This window comes from Thamnophis elegans, chromosome 11, assembly GCF_009769535.1.
Source record: "Thamnophis elegans isolate rThaEle1 chromosome 11, rThaEle1.pri, whole genome shotgun sequence".
In the NCBI taxonomy this organism is placed as follows: domain Eukaryota; kingdom Metazoa; phylum Chordata; class Lepidosauria; order Squamata; family Colubridae; genus Thamnophis; species Thamnophis elegans.
In genome coordinates this window covers 24,208,401-24,226,258 of record NC_045551.1, presented here as the reverse complement: position 1 = coordinate 24,226,258, position 17,858 = coordinate 24,208,401, and positions in this window count along the sequence as shown.

Genomic DNA, 17,858 nt, shown 5'->3' with positions numbered 1-17,858 from the left:
CCTCTCTTCCACTTCTCTTCCTACCTCCTTCCCTCTTTTCTCCCTCCCTTCTTCTTTTTCTTCCTTCCTTTCTTCTTCCATCTTCCTCCTTCTCCTTCCTCCTTCTTCCTTCTATTCTTTCTCCTTCCTTCCATCTTTTCTCCTTCCATCTTCTCCCCCTCCCTTCTTCTTTTCCTTCCCCCTCCCTCCTTCCTTCCTCTCCTTCCCACTCTCTCCTTGGGAGGGGACAAAACCCAAGGGCTAACGGGAGGGGTGGGGGGCAGCAGAGACCAAATAAAGTCAGAAGATCTTATTAAAACTTTCCTATTTGTTGGATCGCATTGCTGCGAACTTATAAACCAAATCAGGGGAAAGTTTTGCAACCGAGGGTGCTGCAAGGAAAGTGGGGAGGGAGGCAGCCCTGCCATTTCCCCAGTTTTGCAAGGAATGAGAAACGGTGCTTTAATCCCAAGCAAAGGATGACTGCAATCGGAACCGCAGACAGGGAAAGAAAGAAAGAAAGATCCTTGTAGCACAAAACCCACCTTTGCATAGTTGTGAGAACATAGGTAAAACAAAACAAAAAAGCACAGCGTCCCTCCGCTCTCTGAATGGGACACAGTGTGACTCCGATTTGAATACAAGGACATGGAACCGGGCAAGGAGATAAGCACCTTCACTTGCATTCTCTGCAACCATGATGCCTTGTGAGGAACAATCCTAGGGGACTTTTTGCAGATTTTTCTTTTTGTGCTTAAAAAAAGGGGACTTTTTAAAAACGCCACAGAATGAGCTGTCAGCCTGACAAAATGCAACCCCTTCCTTTGTTCTCCTCCTCCTCCGTCACTAACAGCTGGGGGCTCAGAAATCAGAGTGAAAAGCCAGCCCCCCATCTCTTCCCTCTTCCTGGATTCACTCCGAAGTTTTTTAAATCCCCCTTCTGTGCATATACACTCCTTCACCCTCTCTCTCTCTGTCTCTCTGTCTCTCTGTCTCTCTCTCTCTCTCTCTCTCTCTCTCTCTCTCACTCTCTGTGTGGCTCTTTGCCTCTATCTCCCTCCCTCTCTCTGTCTCTCTCTCTCTGTCATTCTCTCTGTGTGTCTGTCTTTCTCTGTCTCTCTCTCTGTCTCTCCTCCCTCCCTCTGTGTGTGTGTGTGTGTTTCTCACTCTGTTTGTGTGTGTGCCTTTCTGTCTCTGTCTGTAAGCCGCTGTCGCACCTGTCATCCTGGATTAGGCTGAGCTGCCTGTCCTTCTTCAACACCTCCCGGGGGTGCACATCCATTGTAAAATCCATCAGGTTGTCCAAAGTAGCGGGGCTCAGCAGGACCTTGGCTGAATGCGTGCAAATGCTCAAGTCTGCTGCTCGCCACTCCTCAACTAGTTGCAAAGTTCTCTCCAGAGATTCTGGCAGGCAGAGGCAGCGCTTGCCTCTCGAGCTTCGGCAAAGGGGATTTTTTCTGCGGGACAGAGGCTGGGTGGCAGGGAATTTCCCCACCGAAGTAGAAGGCGAGTCTGATCCTGCTTGAAAAAGTTGCTGTGACAGAGCAAAGGATGCTCTGACTGAGGATTCCCTCTTTCAGTTGATCTCTGGAATTTCCTCCCCCCCCTTTTTTTTCTACAGAAGGAAAAGGTTTTTTGACTGGGCAGCTCGACATGATTAAGGCCGTTCTGCTCCTCCTTTGTGCTGCCCTCCTCTCTCTGATAGCTGCATGTTTAAAAAGGAGGAGGAGCCCATCGAGGAAGACGAGGAACGCAAGGGGGATCCCTGCCCCGTGGATGGGCTCTGGACTAGGGAGCCTCCTCTTCGTCCTTTTTAACCAGGCGATCTTTTTAACCAGGCGATCTTTTTAACCAGGTGATCTTTTTAACCAGGCGATTTTCGGCTGCTGCATAAGCCCACAGGCACGCGCTGCCCTCTTCTCTCTGATAGCCGCCTGGTTAAAAAGGAGGAGGAGGCTATGCTGGTCCGGAGCCCATCTTGCTGCAGGCTCCTTTGTCCTCGGCTATGCGATTTTCTTTCGTTCTCTGCTGCCAGAACGAGTGAATGAGGCATAGGGAGAATGAAAGGAGATTGCGTCCCTTCTGTCTCCCTGTTGCTCAGAAAAGCAACTCCGGGAAGGTCCTTTGGTGGCGGCAAGCATCTTAGAACCTGCCTGCTAGCAAAGGACCTTCCCGAAGTTGCTTTTCTGAGCAACGGGGAGACAGAAGGGACAAAATACTGGCCGGCCGGGATGGGTATACAGGGATGGAGGCAGGGCAGGCTTACTTCCAGGTCCGGTCACAAAAATCAGGACTTTTTAAGAACACCCCAGGACGCGGGACAAATTGTGCAAAATCGTGACTGTCCCGCCAAATTCGGGACATCTGGTCACCTTAATTATCTTATTAAAGAAATGTGGAACTTAAATATATATGACATTGTTGCAGATTTATAAATATTAAGAACATTCTGGATATAGTCAGGATCTCTTAATTTTCTATAATATTAGTATAATGATATAAACATATATAGATTCTGAAAATGCTTAAAACAATGTATTATTTTATTCTTAGAGTCCACAACATGGGACCCATTGTTTTTCAATTTAGTATGTCCAGAGAGAGCTGAATATCTGCCTGACTCTCTGACGCACTAGATTTAAAAAATGTTTAAACTAATCATTTAGTATATTTTAAATGTCACAACTAATCTGTTGGAAAGCAAAATGGCAAACTCCAACATTATCTTTATTTCTAGGCCATCCTCTGTGTCCTGACATGCATTTTTCTTTTTAAAAAAATGAGATTCCCTGTTTTTGTGAACACCCCTGGGAAACAAACACTTTGTTATGCATTGTGAGTAAAAGTATGTATTGGGATATACTGCTACTGTTTAGTCCTTTGGCAACCTAATTTTCTTTCAGTCTTACAAATTTAGTTCTGACTGATTTATTTCTGATTTATTTAGTTCCATGCCAGAGCTATCTCCTTTAGATATGTGAGTATTTCCCCTAACTTCTGTCAAAGTAATGCAGAGATATCCTTCCCTTATCCAAACTATTAAAGAAATTTTATGGTTATATGTTGTCAATTGACTGCTTATGCAAGTTGGTTAAGCATTCCTGTCTAGCACAATGTTTCTAAAACAGCTGAAACATGAAAGGAAACTCGGAATTAGATAGCAAGAAAACTATGCATTACATGAAAAAGGTATCACCAACCAGGATAATATGTATTTATTACCTCTCTGACAGGTCGCAGTCGGTGTTGGTTGGGGGGGCAAAGGTCGACCTTCGGTCTTGTCCCCCCTCCTATTTAACATCTACATGAAGCTGCTGGGTGAGATCATGCGACAGCACAGGGTAAAGTACCACCAATATGCAGATGATACACAACTGTATCTTTCTGCCCCGTGCCAGCTCAGTGTAGTGGCGGACATGATGTGCCGATGCCTGGAAGCTGTCAGGATCTGGATGGGGGTGAACAAACTTGTGCTCAACCCCGGTAAGACTGAGTGGCTTTGGATGCTGCCCCTGAAGGACAGCCTAGAGAGTCCATCCTTAACCCTGAGGGGTGAAAATTTACACCCCTCAGAGAGGGCCCGCAATTTGGGGGTCCTCCTGGATTCGCAGCTGACACTGGAACATCATCTGTTGGCTGTGACCAGGGGGGCCATTGCTCAGGTTCACCTGGTGCACCAATTACGGCCCTATTTGGATCGGGAGGCACTCCAAACGGTTACTCATGCCTTGTCACCTCTAGGCTGGATTATTGCAACGCGCTCTACATGGGGCTACCCTTGAAAAGCGTTCAGAGACTGCAGCTAGTCCAGAATGCAGCCATCCGAGCGATATTGGGTGTACCGAGGTACACTCACATTACACCTGTCCTCCTCGAGCTGCTTTGGCTACCAATTGGTCTCTGGATGCAATTCAAGGTGTTGGTTATTACCTTTAAAGTCTTACATGGTTTAGGGCCAGCGTACCTTCGAGACCGCCTACTGCCACTTACCTCCCAGCGGCCAGTAAGATCCCACACATTGGGCCTCCTTCAGATGCCATCAGCCAGACAGTGTCGGCTGGTGGGCCCCCGGAGGAGAGCCTTCTCTGTGGCTGCTCCGACTTTTTGGAATCAGCTACCCCCATAGATCCGGACCATACCCACTCTCATGGCCCTCAGGAAAGCTGTTAAAACCTGGCTGTTCCGGCAGGCCTGGGGCTGTTGACCTCATTGTTGAGGTCCAGCCCCGATTAGAATGAATGCATGTGGATTTCTGATTTTAAACTGTCTTCTTTTTTCTTATTTTTTTCTTTCTCTTTTTTCTTCTTTTGTAAGCCGCCCGGAGTCCTTTGGGATTGGGCGGCATATAAATTTTAATAATAAATAAATAAATAGTTGCGTTTGAAAATCGAGTCACCCATTTCAAAATGCCTGAAGCAGTTGTTCGTGTCCATAGATCTATCTGTGCAGTACCTGTAGTGAAGCCGGTCTAGGTTGGTCTGGAGGAGGTGGCCCATTAACAGCTCAGCAGGGCTGCGATTAGTTAGCGGACAGGGAACTGTGTATTGTATCAAAAAGTATTTGTCTATTCGGGCCTGCCAGTCCCCTGGGCCTAGTCTAGCCAGGGACTCCTTAACAGATCGCACCGTCCACTCTGCCATGCTATTGCTTGAGGGATGATAGGGAGCCACGAGGGCGTGGCAGATGCCGTGTTCTGCCAAGAACATCTGGAATGGTGCAGAGGTCAACTGTGCCCTGTTATCGGATACCAGTATGTCCGGGCACCCATGGGTTGTGAACATCTTCCTCAATGCCCTAAACACAGCCTCGGTAGTGGTTGATGGCATAAGAACGACTTCCACCCACTTTGAGTGTGCATCAACCACTACCAGGAACAGCTCTCTGTGAAAAGGCCCTGCAAAATCCAGGTGGATCCTAGCCCAGGGAGTCTTCCTGGGGGTTGCCACAGGGGGAGTTGGCCTGGACTGCTGGCAGTCCTGGCACTTAGCCACCCACTGCTTAATGTCCTGATCAAGGCCAGGCCACCAAACATAACTCCGGCCCAAGGCCTTCATCTTGACTATACCAGGGTGCCCCTCATGCAAACAATGGAGGATAGGTTCCCAAAGTTGGGGAGGAACTACTACTCTATGGCCCCACAGTAGGCACCCTCCTTGAATCGACAGCTCATGCTGCCTGTGCTTGTAGGGCAGAAACTGTGAGGGAACCTGTGTCTGGGGCCAACCCCTCCTGACCCAATCCAAAACCTGAGACAGAGTAGTGTCCCGAGCCAAATGGATGGCAACATCCATGGCCGTTAAAGGAACTGCGAGGTCCTCTACCAGCAAAACCATAGGTTCTGGATCTGGTCAGCCTCCTTCACTGGCAGTGGGCAACAACTTAAGGCATCTGCACGTCCTACCTGTTTCCCGGCCCGATTGATCAGCTTATAATTGTAAGCAGCCAGGAATACAGTCCAACGGGACATGTGTGGTGATAAAATAGAGGGAGTTTGTCTATCTCCAGCCAATAAGCCCAATAAGGGCTTATGATCTGTCACCAACTCAAAGAAACGTCCATAGAGGTAGTTGTGGAATTGTTTAATTCCAGCTACCGCTGCCAATGCTTCTTTGTCTAATTGACTATAATTCCTTTCTGCGGTGGAGAGGGTCCTCGAAAAATAAGCCAATGGCGCCTCAGACCCATTAGGCAGCTTATGGCTCAGGACAGCCCCAACCCCAAAAGGCGACGGATCACATGTCAGCGTCAGGGGAAGGTGTTCGCTATACTGTACAAGGACAGCATTGGATGTCAAAAGCTCTTTTATAGGTACAAAGTGGGTGCTTCCCTGCGACCCCACTTCCAAGTGGCCTTGCTATCCAGGAGCCGATGCAAAGGCTCCACTACAGAGGCTTTATGGGGCAAAAAACGGTGTAGAAATTTAAGAGCCCCAGAAAGGCTTGTAATTGGGACATTGGTAGAAACAGGAGCCTGCTTAATGGTTGCTATCTTAGAAGGGGTAGGATGGATGCCCTTGGCATCAATCAGATACTCCAAGAACTCCACTTCAGTTACCCCGATCTAGCACTTAGAAGGCTTTAGCTTTAACCCCGCCTCCTGGATCTGCGACAAAACCGCACACAGCCTTGCGATGAGCTCAGTGCTGTCCCTGGCAGAAATGAGCACATTGTCGAAGTATGGGACAACTCCCGAAATGCCATGGAGCAATCGCTCCATGAGGCTCTGGAATATACCCGGGGCTACACTCATGCCAAACTGGAACCGCCGGCATTTGAAAGCTCCCCTGTGGGTGATGATAGTCTGTGCTTCAGCAGCAGCATCCACAGGGAACTGCTGATACGCCTGAGCAAGGTCCAGTTTGGCAAAAATGGAGCCCCGCCCCAACGTATGTAGCAATTCCTGCACTATAGGGACAGGGTAGGGGTTCGATTGGAGACCCCTGTTTATTGTGCATTTAAAATCCCCACACAATCTGATGGAGCCATCAGATTTTAAAGGAATTACAATGGGGGTCTCCCATTTAAAATAATCCACGGGCTCTAAAATGCCCTAGGCAATCAACTTGTCTAATTCAGCATCCACCTTTGGATGTAGGGCCAGGGGAACCCTTCTGGGCTTGAGATGGATGGGAACGATCTGAGGGTCTAAATTAAAAGTAATGTGACTCCCCGTATAATTGCCTAGTGATCCATCAAATACAACAGCAAACTCCTTTGTCAGGCTTTCAAAATCTTCCAGACCTGCCGTTGTATGCACCCCAGCAACGCTGAGGCCCAGGGCATCGAACCAGTCCAGGCCCAAAAGACTGGGCAGGGTGCCCTGGACCACAATTAGGGAAAGCCTACCCTTAAACCTCAGAGTGACCACTTAAAACTGGCCACTGGCCACTGCCCACAAAGGGAATGTGGTTTCCTTGATAGTCCCGCAACTGAATAAAGCACGGTGACAGGCGCTTCTTTGAAAGAGACAGCACCAAATGTTTGATAGTAGACCAGGACACAATAGACCTTGAAGAGCCAGTGTCCACCTCCATGCGACAGGGGCTGCCTTCAATGTAGACACTTAGCTAAATCTTATTTCCTGATGTCACATTGGTCTGGCTGTTGGGCAAAGCATCTTGCCACTGGTCACGGAAAATTGCAAAACAGTCCTCCGAGGTCTGATAAGACCATGAGGCCATCTTGCGATAAGTTGATTGGTTAGCTGGTTGGTCCCCAAGAGGAGATGGTGCGCAACACACCTTAGCCAAATGCCCCCTTTTTCCACACTTGCAGCAAATAGCGGATTTGAAGTAACACTAGGCACTGGCATGGTTCCCACCACAACTCTGAGGTGATTTCTTCTGTGGACACCCAGCTCCGCTTCCAGCCATCTTGAGGCAATCAACGCTAGCCTCATCGGTGTCAGACGAAGGATCTTCGTCCACCTCTTCCTGATGAAGGTGCACAGTCTTATTAGATGGCATGGCGGAGGCCGCTGCGGTTTGAAACCTCTGAATCTCGGCAGAGGACTCATTTGACATTTCAGAGGCACGAGCCTCATCTAGTGCCGAGTGAAGGCTGAGTTCGGAACAGGCTAACAGTCATCGACAAAGTCTCAAATCATTCACCCCGCAGAGGAATTGTTCGAGCAGGGAGTCATCTAGATTAGGAAAGTCGCAGTGCAGTGCTGCAGCTCTGAGGGCAGCCATGTACTGGTTCAGGGACTCCCCCTCCTTCTGCAGCCTTTGTCGGAATGCATAGTGCCTAGCTATGCACGATGGAGCAGGGCCATAATGGTTTTGTAGTTTTACCAGCAGTGTCTCCCATGATAGGGATTGAACTGGTTGCGGAGTAGCCAAAGTCCTGGCTGTTCCAAACATTTCACGCCCACAAGCACTCAGGAATTGGGCTCTCTTCCTCCCACTAGGCAGGTTGGTCAGATCGTTTGCCTCGATGAAACACTCAAAATGTTCTATGTAACCCCCCCATGACTCTGAGGCTGGCTCAAATGGTGGGAAGTTGTTTAACGTAGCCATCCTGAAAGGGACGCGTTCTGAGGAGATTAGTCAGGTAGCCTTGTATAAAAAAATGTTTTCCTCTTACATGACTTAGCTCTTCCAAAACCTCAGGATCCCACCTCCATTGCCAGTATTAAATACTTGATGGGTGGCAATGACTGAGGCAAGACAGTAACTCGAACAACAAGGCTTTATTAACCAGCGAATGCAACAGTAACTCCAGAACCAAATCAAGCAGAACAGTTCCCTCTGGACAGCTATTTATAACCGAACTGTCAAGCGGGGTAGCCAATCGCTGCACTCCAATTCTCCCGCTCTCTATTTTGTTCATTCCCATGCTTCTAGTAAATCATTCAAAGGGCGAGAACAGTATACAATATTTCTAGCAGCACATAAGGAGAACAATTTTAAATGTTCTCTTGTATGTTAAATACACCTCTTTAGAAGTCTTACTGAAATGTTTTCTTTCAGAATTTCACAAGCTAATTGTTTCTCAATGTATCCTTAATCAAATTTGCAGTGTCTAGATATATATTCTAATAATCCCTTTTTGTTTGCACTTTAAAAAATCAACGGCTTTTTATATCAAAACTGCAAAGCTGAACTATGATACTATTAAGCTTCTTAATAAGTTGTTTGTTTTGTTCTCCCTTAATACTAAATGTAATAGGAAACTTGTTTCAGCATTTTCTTACTTGCTTGAAAAATGGTTTCTGTACCAACAACTAGTTATCTATAGCACTGTCAACCCATTATCTTACAAATAAAGCTAGCCACCTGCTGCTCAAATCTGGGGTCCTTTTTCTATGATACAACTTAGTTATTTCCATTGGAACAAAGTTATCAACCAATGGAACAGCTTGCCTTCAGAAGTTGAGGGAGCTTCATCACTGGAAGCTTTCAAGAAGAGACTAGACTGCCATTTGTCAGAAATGGTGTAATGTCTCCTGCTTGGGCAGGGGGTTGGACTGGATGACCTACAAGCTCCCTTCTAACTCTATTAATAATCTGTTAAATTCTCTATGTCTTTTCTACTAATCAATTAAAAAGACACTACAGATACTACTGTCTTTTTAACTTTGCTTTTTGCCTGTTTTAAGAAACTTCAGAAGAAATTACTCCACTCTATCCAACATACACAGGGATTTTCTAGCTAACCGAGTAACAGTTACTCAGTCATGATCATGCCTAATAAATTAATAATAGCAATAAACCAACATATTGCAGCCTGGTGTGGTAGCTCAAAGTATTAGGCTAGAGACAGAGAGACTAGTTCTAGTTCTTCTTTACAAACCTAACTGGATGACTATCTTGCCAGAAAACTGTGTGCAAAGCTGAATCCTGAGCAGAGAAATGTGTTTCTTTATCAGACCCTGGAGGAATGCTCAGAAGTTCAGAGAGAGGAAGATGTGGACTAAATGGGACCTGCATATTTAACAAATGGAACAACTTTGCATGGGTTCATTTTATCTCACTTGTACTGTCATAAACTATTCACTAGACTTTTAAACTGAGAGAAAAAGGAGCTTATTGTTAAGGCTGCTTCACTTAATAACCAAGAAAGAAACCACTCAACTCCATTTTGCAGAATTAAGAGTACTTTTACTGATTATAAGTAAATAGAAGCTAAGCAAAGCTGGATCTGAGCAAAAGCGCGTGAAGCAGTTGATATCAATACATGGTCCATTCCCCTCCCCTTGGTAACCCCAGTCCATAATCCAATCCAATATCTCCACAGCTGTCAGGTGAGAGACATCTTCAAAAATCATCATCAGGTTGGTATGCCGGATAGTTGGCTTCGGCGGGAATTTCCCCTCCTTGCCACATGCGCAATAGATGGTGAGAACAACTCCCAATTAACAGTCCTCTGGTACAGATTATTTCCCCCTCCCAAATACCATGCTCTCCCTCCCTGTTTCAATGGCAGCCAAAAAGCAAGCAGCAAAACAGAGGCTGACATCCGGCCCTCCTCCAGGAAAAGGGGCATCATCCCTGCAGAAATGAAAGAACACAGACAAACAGACGAACAACATAACATAAAAGAAAAAGGGAAAGGGGGAATTCAAGGCTTGTCGGGATAGGCAGAATAGAATTTATGGAATAGCTGAGGAGCCCACACATGGGACTTATCGACCCATTCAGCATGCGAAGGAGGAAAGCGTTTCCATAAAACAAGATACTGAACACGGTGTCTATATTTCCTAGAGTCCAACATTTCTTTAACCTCAAAATGCTGCTCTCCCTCAATCAGAAGAGGGGCAGGTGGAGCTGCCAAAGGGGCACGCAATGGAGAAGTACATTCTGGCTTCAGAAGATTGACATGAAACACCGGGTACACACAGTTGAGATATTTAGGCAACTCCAGATGTACTGAGACAGGGTTTATGACTTTGACAATCAGGAACGGGCCAACATACTTGGGACCCAGTTTCTTAGACTTTTGTGAGGTCTGGAGAAATTTGATGGATAAATATACACGATCACCAACTTTATAATCCCTCGGCTTCGTTCTCTTTTTATCTGCTTGTCTCTTATGTGCCCGATGAGCCGCATCCAGCACTCGGTATGCCAAGGGCCACATCTCACGGAGTTGGTTACTCCACTCGGAAAGGGACAGCACTTGTGGTTTTTCTTGAGGCATCTCAGGAATAGGCACAAAATCATGTCCAAACACTATTTTGAAGGGGGTAAATCCTGTGCTGCTGTGCACTGAGTTGTTATATGCTACCTCAGCATGAGGCAACAACTCCACCCAATTATCTTGCTGGTAATTGATGAAACACCGGAGGTATTGTTCCAAGACAGAATTAGTCCTCTCACAGGCCCCATTAGTTTGAGGGTGGTGGGCAGAGCTTAGGCCTTGGGCGGAGCCTATCAACTTCAAAAACTCCTTCCAAAATAAGGAGGTAAATTGGACCCCCCTATCAGAGATGATGCGGTTTGATACTCCATGTAGACAATACACATGTGTAATGAATAACTTAGCCAAGGACTTAGCAGATGGGATCTTGGAACAAGAAATAAAATGAACCTGTTTGGAAAACAAGTCGGTAGCGACCCAAATCACTGTATTTCCTTGACTTTCTGGCAATTCAACAATGAAGTCCATAGATATCTCCTTCCAAGGTGCCTCCGGATGGGCCACGCCTTGGAGCAATCCCTGGGGTTTCCCTGGTGGCCGCTTGGCCGCAGCACATGTGGGGCAGCTGCTACATAAGATTCAATGTCCTTACTTAGTGAGGGCCACCAAAATTGTCATTTAATGAAATGCAGGGTTTTTACAAACCCAAAATGTCCAGCCATGCATGAGTCATGAGCACTTTGAAGGACCAGACCCCTAATAGTTGTGGGAACATACAATTTAGCCCCAATCCAAGCCAGGCCATCTTTCATGGTACACTCATCAGTTTCAAGGGCTTCCTTGAGTTTTGCAACGAGGTCATTTGTGACATCCAAATTGGAACTGGTCTGGCTTCTGGTAACGACCGGAGCAGCGAGACTTTTCATTGGTATGACTAGTTGGACGACGCTAAGCTTCGAGCTGTTATATTGAGGAAGTCTGGACAAGGCATCAGCCATAAAGTTCTTCCCTCCTGGGATGTATTTCAAAGTGAAATTGAATCTATTGAAGTGTTGCGCCCATCTCATTTGTTTGGGGGATAATTTCCAGAGGGGTCTTCAATGCCTCTAAATTTTTGTGATCAGTCCACACCTCAAAAGGGTGTTTATCCCCCTCCAAAAATGACGCCAGGTCATCAAAACCCACCTGACCGCAAAAGCCTCCTTCTCCCATATAGCCCATTGCCTCTCAGTCTCGGTCAGTTTCCGGGAGGTGTAAGCGCAGGGTTGTAACATCCCATTAGCATTTGCCTGAAGCAACACCACCCCAACTGCAACATCACTAGCATCTGCCTGGACCACAAATGGTGAATCCATGTCCGGGTGTTTCAAAACTGGTTCAGCTGCAAAAAGCCGTTTTAATTTTTTGAATGCAGCTTAACATTCCATAGTCCAGTTCAAGGATTTACCCAGTCTAGGTTTGGCCTCCCCCTTTGACCTTAGGAGGTTCGTAATCGGCAGGGCAATTTTAGCAAATGAAGGAATAAATTGACAATAGAAATTAGCAAAACCTAAGAAACTTTGCAACTGTTTGCGGGTGCGGGGGGGCCGCCCATTCGGTGACAGCTTGGACCTTCGCTGGGTCCATCTCTATCCCTTCATGGGAGATGCGATATCCCAGGTAATCTACCTTCTCCTGATGAAATTTGCACTTAGACAATTTAGCATACAGTTCTGCTGCTCAAAGTTTTTTCAGTACTGTACGTACTAGTTTCATGTGTTCCTCATGTGTTTCCGTGTAAATAAGGATATCATCAAGATAGACCATCACGCCTTTGTAAAGGTGGTCATGCAGAATTAACTGCATGAAAATGGCTGTCGTCCCCTGTAGTCCAAACGGTATAACGCGGAATTGAAAACAACCAAGAGGGCAGTTGAATGCAGTTTTCCATTCAACCCCTTCTTTAATTCTGACTCAGTAACAGGCTTCACGTAGATCTAGCTTTGTGAAAAATTTTCCTTTACCCAGCTGGGCCAACATGTCCTTCATTAATGGTAATGGGTAGACATTTTGGACACATACTGTGTTCAGGTTTTTAAAATTCACACACAAATGAAAGGAGCCATCTTTCTTTTTTCTGAATAAGACTGGAGCAGCAACTCAGGGTCTAGTGGGTTCAATGAATCCCCTTTCCAAATTTTTGTCAATGAAATTTCTCAATTCATCCATTTCTCTAGGGGTCATTGAATAAATCTGAGGTTTAGGGAGTTTTACCCCAGGGAGAATATCAATGCTGCAGTCGGTGGCCCTATGTGAGGGTAATTTATCAGAAGACTTCTCACTGAAAACATCTTTCAGGTCCCAGTACTCTTTCGGGATTCTTTCCTCCCCCTCAATTTTTTCTTGCCCCCTGGCTGCCAGGTTGGGGTTTGTCTTATTTGGGTCTGGAACCTCTCCTTCCTTCTCAGGGGGCGTAGCAGATCAGATGCACAACCAACCCTTCCTCCAATTTATGCGTTCCATTTATGCACCAGGGTAATCCCAATATAAGGGGCCGGTCCATTCCTGGGGCTACAATATAACTTATTGTCTCTTGGTGGGTTCCACATCTCAATAGGCTCAGTTACAAAATGAGCCAGGCTTCCTCCCACAATGGAACCATCCAATTGGCAAAAAGCGATTGGAACTTTTAAAGTTTTAAGCTTCAATCCCAGTTTTCTGGGCTCATAATGCATCATGTGCATCCGGAATCTAAAAGACCTAGAATTTTCACTTGTACGCCTGAAGAGGGCCCCCTTAGCTCAACTGGAATAGTCATGGGTCCCATTCGGGAACTTACCAGGCATTCATCATCAGATTCGGTTTCAGTCTTTTCCGAAGAGCTTGGGGAATCCTCCCCCCCCCTCACCAGGGTGGAAACGCTGAGAAGGTTCCTCCCTCTTCAGGCCAGGTTCTTTTCTCTTGCTGGGAGGTTTTTCCAGCCTTTTCTCTCTCCAAGGGGGAAACTTTTGAGTCATTTTGACACGGCAATTAACGACACGATGCCCCTCCTTCCCACAGTGGAAACACACGAGGGGTTTTGGTTTGCTTGCAGATCCACTTTCCCCTCCTTTCGGGGCTCTTGGTTTTTTTTTTTTGCAACTGGAGATTTTTCGCCCTCACTCTCCCCCTGGTAATTCAGCCTGGCCAGGTCAATTTCCACATCAGCAGCCGCTTCATACCAGGGTTGCAGTCTACGGGGCGGGCCTCCGGTTCACACAGTGCTGGTAAATCTCTTTGTTTAACCCATCAGTGAAATGGTCTAGCAATGCTTCTTCAGCCCAACCCCTCATAGACGCTGATAGCTCATGAAATGCTTGTATATAATCACCTACTGGCTGTCTCCCCTGGGTAAGAGTTTTAAACTTAATCCTTGCTTTACGCTCTGTGAGGGGATCATCAAAGCGTTTTCTCAAAGCGGCCATAAAACCATTATAGTCTCTCAATAGTGGGGAATCAGCGTTATGCAAGCCCACCATCCATGCTACCGCTTTATTTTCCAAAGCCATCATAATAACTCTTACCTTCGCTTCATCAGTAACCAGTTCATCACCATACATTTGCATATAATTCCATACTTGAAAAATGAAGAACCCTAAATCTTTCAGTTCTCCTCCATATTTTACACTTAATGGGGGGACCTTAGCCATCCAGCATCTGTGGGGAGGGGCCCCTCCTCCTGGAATGTTTCTAGCCGCTGTGATTGGGGTCGGCGCTGGGTCATCTTGTTCAGCTCCCCCTTCAGCCCCTTCAGCCCCTCCAGTTTCTCCCGGATCAAACAAGGTTTCTGTCTGCTTTCCTTCTGGTTCCTGGATATCAGCTTCTCTCTCCAGACCACTCTCACGGGCTCGACGCCTCTCCCATGCCCCTTCAAAGAGTTTCATCACTTGGGACATCATAAGGTTCTCCTCCTCAGGGTCCCGCCAGTCAGCCACTGATTGTCTGGGTCTCCTCACAGTAATTCCAGTCAAAGGTTCTTCGGGGTCCTCTTTCCATCCCACTCCCCAAGTCCATCTGGGTCAAACGGATCGTTCTTCCAAGTGCAGGCCAGCCATTCGCTCTGTCTCCAAAGAGCATGCAGCTGCCCCCATATCTTCTTCTTGATCACTGCCTTGGTGGGACATCCTTCAGGTGTTGGGTGTACCCCCCTCGGAAGGTGTCAGCTCCGGGATGGGTGCAAGATGAGATCCATCTTAATGCCAAGGCTGTTTCACTTAACAACCAGGAAAGAAACCACTCAACTCCATTTTGCAGAATTAAGAGTACTTTTACTGATTATAAGTAAATAGAAGCTAAGCAAAGCTGGATCTGAGCAAAAGCGTGCGAAGCAGTTGATATCAATACATGACCAATTCCCCTCCCATTGGTAACCCCAGCCCATAGTCCAATCCAATACCTCCACAGCTGTCAGGTGGGAGACATCTTCAAAAATCATCATCAGGTTGGTATGCCGGACAGTTGGCCACGGTGGGAAACTCCCCTCCTTGCCACATGCGCAATAAATGGTGAGAACAACTCCCAATTAACAGTCCTCCAGTACAGATTATTTTCCCCTCCCAAATACCATGCCCTCCCTCCCCGTTTCAATGGCAGCCGAAAAGCAAGCAGCAAAACAGAGGCTGACACTTATTTTCAGCTGAACATTGGAACACAAAGGAACATTCTATTGGTTCAGGGTTTTTTGTAGTTTCTTGTTTCAAATTGTTTCTCTCTCTCTCTCTCTCTCTCTCTCTCTCTCTCTCTCTCTCTCTCTCCCTCTCCCTCCCTCTCCTCCTCTCTCTCTCTCTCTCTCTCTCTCTCTCTCTCTCTAATTTATAATTTATAGCCAATCAGGCTATTCAGGTTATCCATAGCCTATCAGTCTTCTCAGACATCTCAAAGGCATTGGTTTGGGAAAGCTGATATCAGCCAACATTCCTTTTAACATTGGAGTGCAGTATGGATTTAATTTCCTGCTCCTCATCCTGTGATTTCAGTCCTACTAACTCTGTTTTGACATATCTGTAAGCATTTGAAAGACATTTTCTAATAGTGAATTTATTAATGATCTTCCCATGGGCATATAATCTATTTCTACTTTTCCTTAATCTAATTAATCAGTCCATGTGAATAAGAAAGATTAATTTATATTAATTTTCATGGCCGAAAACCAGAAACCTCTGAGAATATTGTCTCTCCCCCAAATAACTATTGTAAATCTACTCTGTGTGTTTTATATGGATCCATCCAGTTTCAATAATCTGAAACATCCTGCCTGTCTTTATATCAGGAGTCTTTTTTAAAATTTAAAGAATGGAACCCAGAGAATTTCAGAGATGGTGAATCCTCTGAAAAGCTACAGTGCTTGGATTTAAATGGCAATATAGGAGCTTTGCTATGCATATTTCAGAGGAAAGACAGTGTGAAATTCTCAGTGGTGAACCTTTTATTTCAAAAATTAATGACATCTTGGTTGTTTCATTTTTGATAGAGATAGTCCTGAACTTACTACCACAATTGGGCCTGTAACCATCATAAATATGCATCAGTTGCCAAGCATTTGAATTTTGATCAAGTGACCATGGGGATGCCACAACAATTGTAAAAAATTCTCATAAGTCACCTTTTCAATGCCATTGTAACTTTGAACAGTCGCTAAATGAACTATTGTAAATCAAGGACTATCTGTAGTCTTTAAAATTCAGAAGAGGATATCATTCCTATAAAATAAACCAGACTCAGAATACAATGCCGGATAAGATAGGATTTCTTTTATTGTCACAGATATAATAATGGAATCTTGCAAGTCTGAAAGTGTTTCCCCCTCATTCACTTTATCTTGACAAGAACTAAGGTGGGTTTTATATAACATATTCTCTCAGATTAGTTTCTTGCAATGGGTTCAAGCCTCACTTGTCTGAACATTACTTTGGTAGCAACTCTTCTTCCAGTCCTTTATGGCCATTTTTTAGACTATCTACAGAGGATAATGGAAAGACTCATAGAATTATTTATTTATTTATTTATTTAGTTTGTCAAACACGTATGAGATAACAGGTATGTATAAACATGGACATGGACACAGAAAATGGTATGAATAAATGGAGACAGTAGGACAAGGACGGTAGGCATGCTGGTGCACTTATGCTCACTCCCTTACAGACCTCTTAGGAATGGGGTGAGGTCCACGGTAGATAGTTTAAGGTTACAGTTAGAATCATTGGGTTGGAAGGGACTTTGGAGGTCTTCTAGTCCAACCCAAGAATCATATTATGTTTGTCATATTCATTTTGGAAATGTTTCTTGATCTTGTCAACAAATCGGCAGTAATTCCTGGCCATTATCAGCTATAGTTTTACCAGCCCTTCATCTAAGAATTTTTCTGAGGTAAGCATGTCTACAGCATGTAGTTTTGCTCCAATTTTAACATCAATACTTTAAGATTGGAAGTATGCCCTTGTGAATTCATATATAATTCTTGAATGAAAAATATATTTTCCCCTTTGTTGTCACTATGTTCTTCTGAACTCATGGTTAGAAAATGATTTTTATGAAATCATTTGATTTTTAGAAATAAAATAACATATTTCCAAGTATTTCATTATTTTTGAGACTACCTATCTAGCATCTATGACCAATTTGAGCAAATCTAAGCCTAATTTTTCTTTCATTAAAAAAATGTTAAAGGTTTAGTTAGATTTCCTCATTTTATATAGCATCAGGATTTGTGCCCAAAAATAGATAGGCCAATGATACATACCTACTGAATCTAGCTAAATCTCATCAGTTAAGCAAGTTTTTACTGTACAAATAGGTAAGTTAAAGTAAAACAACAGGAGAAAAATCAGAACTAATGATATTTCATTTAGTTCCTAATTGCAAACATATTAAAGAACTCCTAGCAGATATCTGAGGATATTGGGATATCTTAATTTAAGCAAACTGCAACAGATGACTGTATATGACTGAAGGAAACATTTTCCTATGCTATGTTGGAAAAATGAAAAAGCAAGCCAACACCCCCCCCCCCAAACAATTTAGAACGTTGTTTAGTTGTCCAAATCCTACATGCAAAGTTACGGATGCAATGTAAATATTTATCTAGTAGTAGCTTATATGTGGATTGACAGATTGCTGAAAAAATGATAAAACAGGTAGTCCTCAACCTACAACCACAATTAAGCCCAGAATTTCTGTTCCTAAGTGAGACATTTGTTAAGTGAGTTTTGCCCCATTTTATGATGTTTCTTGCCATATTTATTAAGTAAATCAACTGCAGTTGTTCAGTTAGTAACATGATTG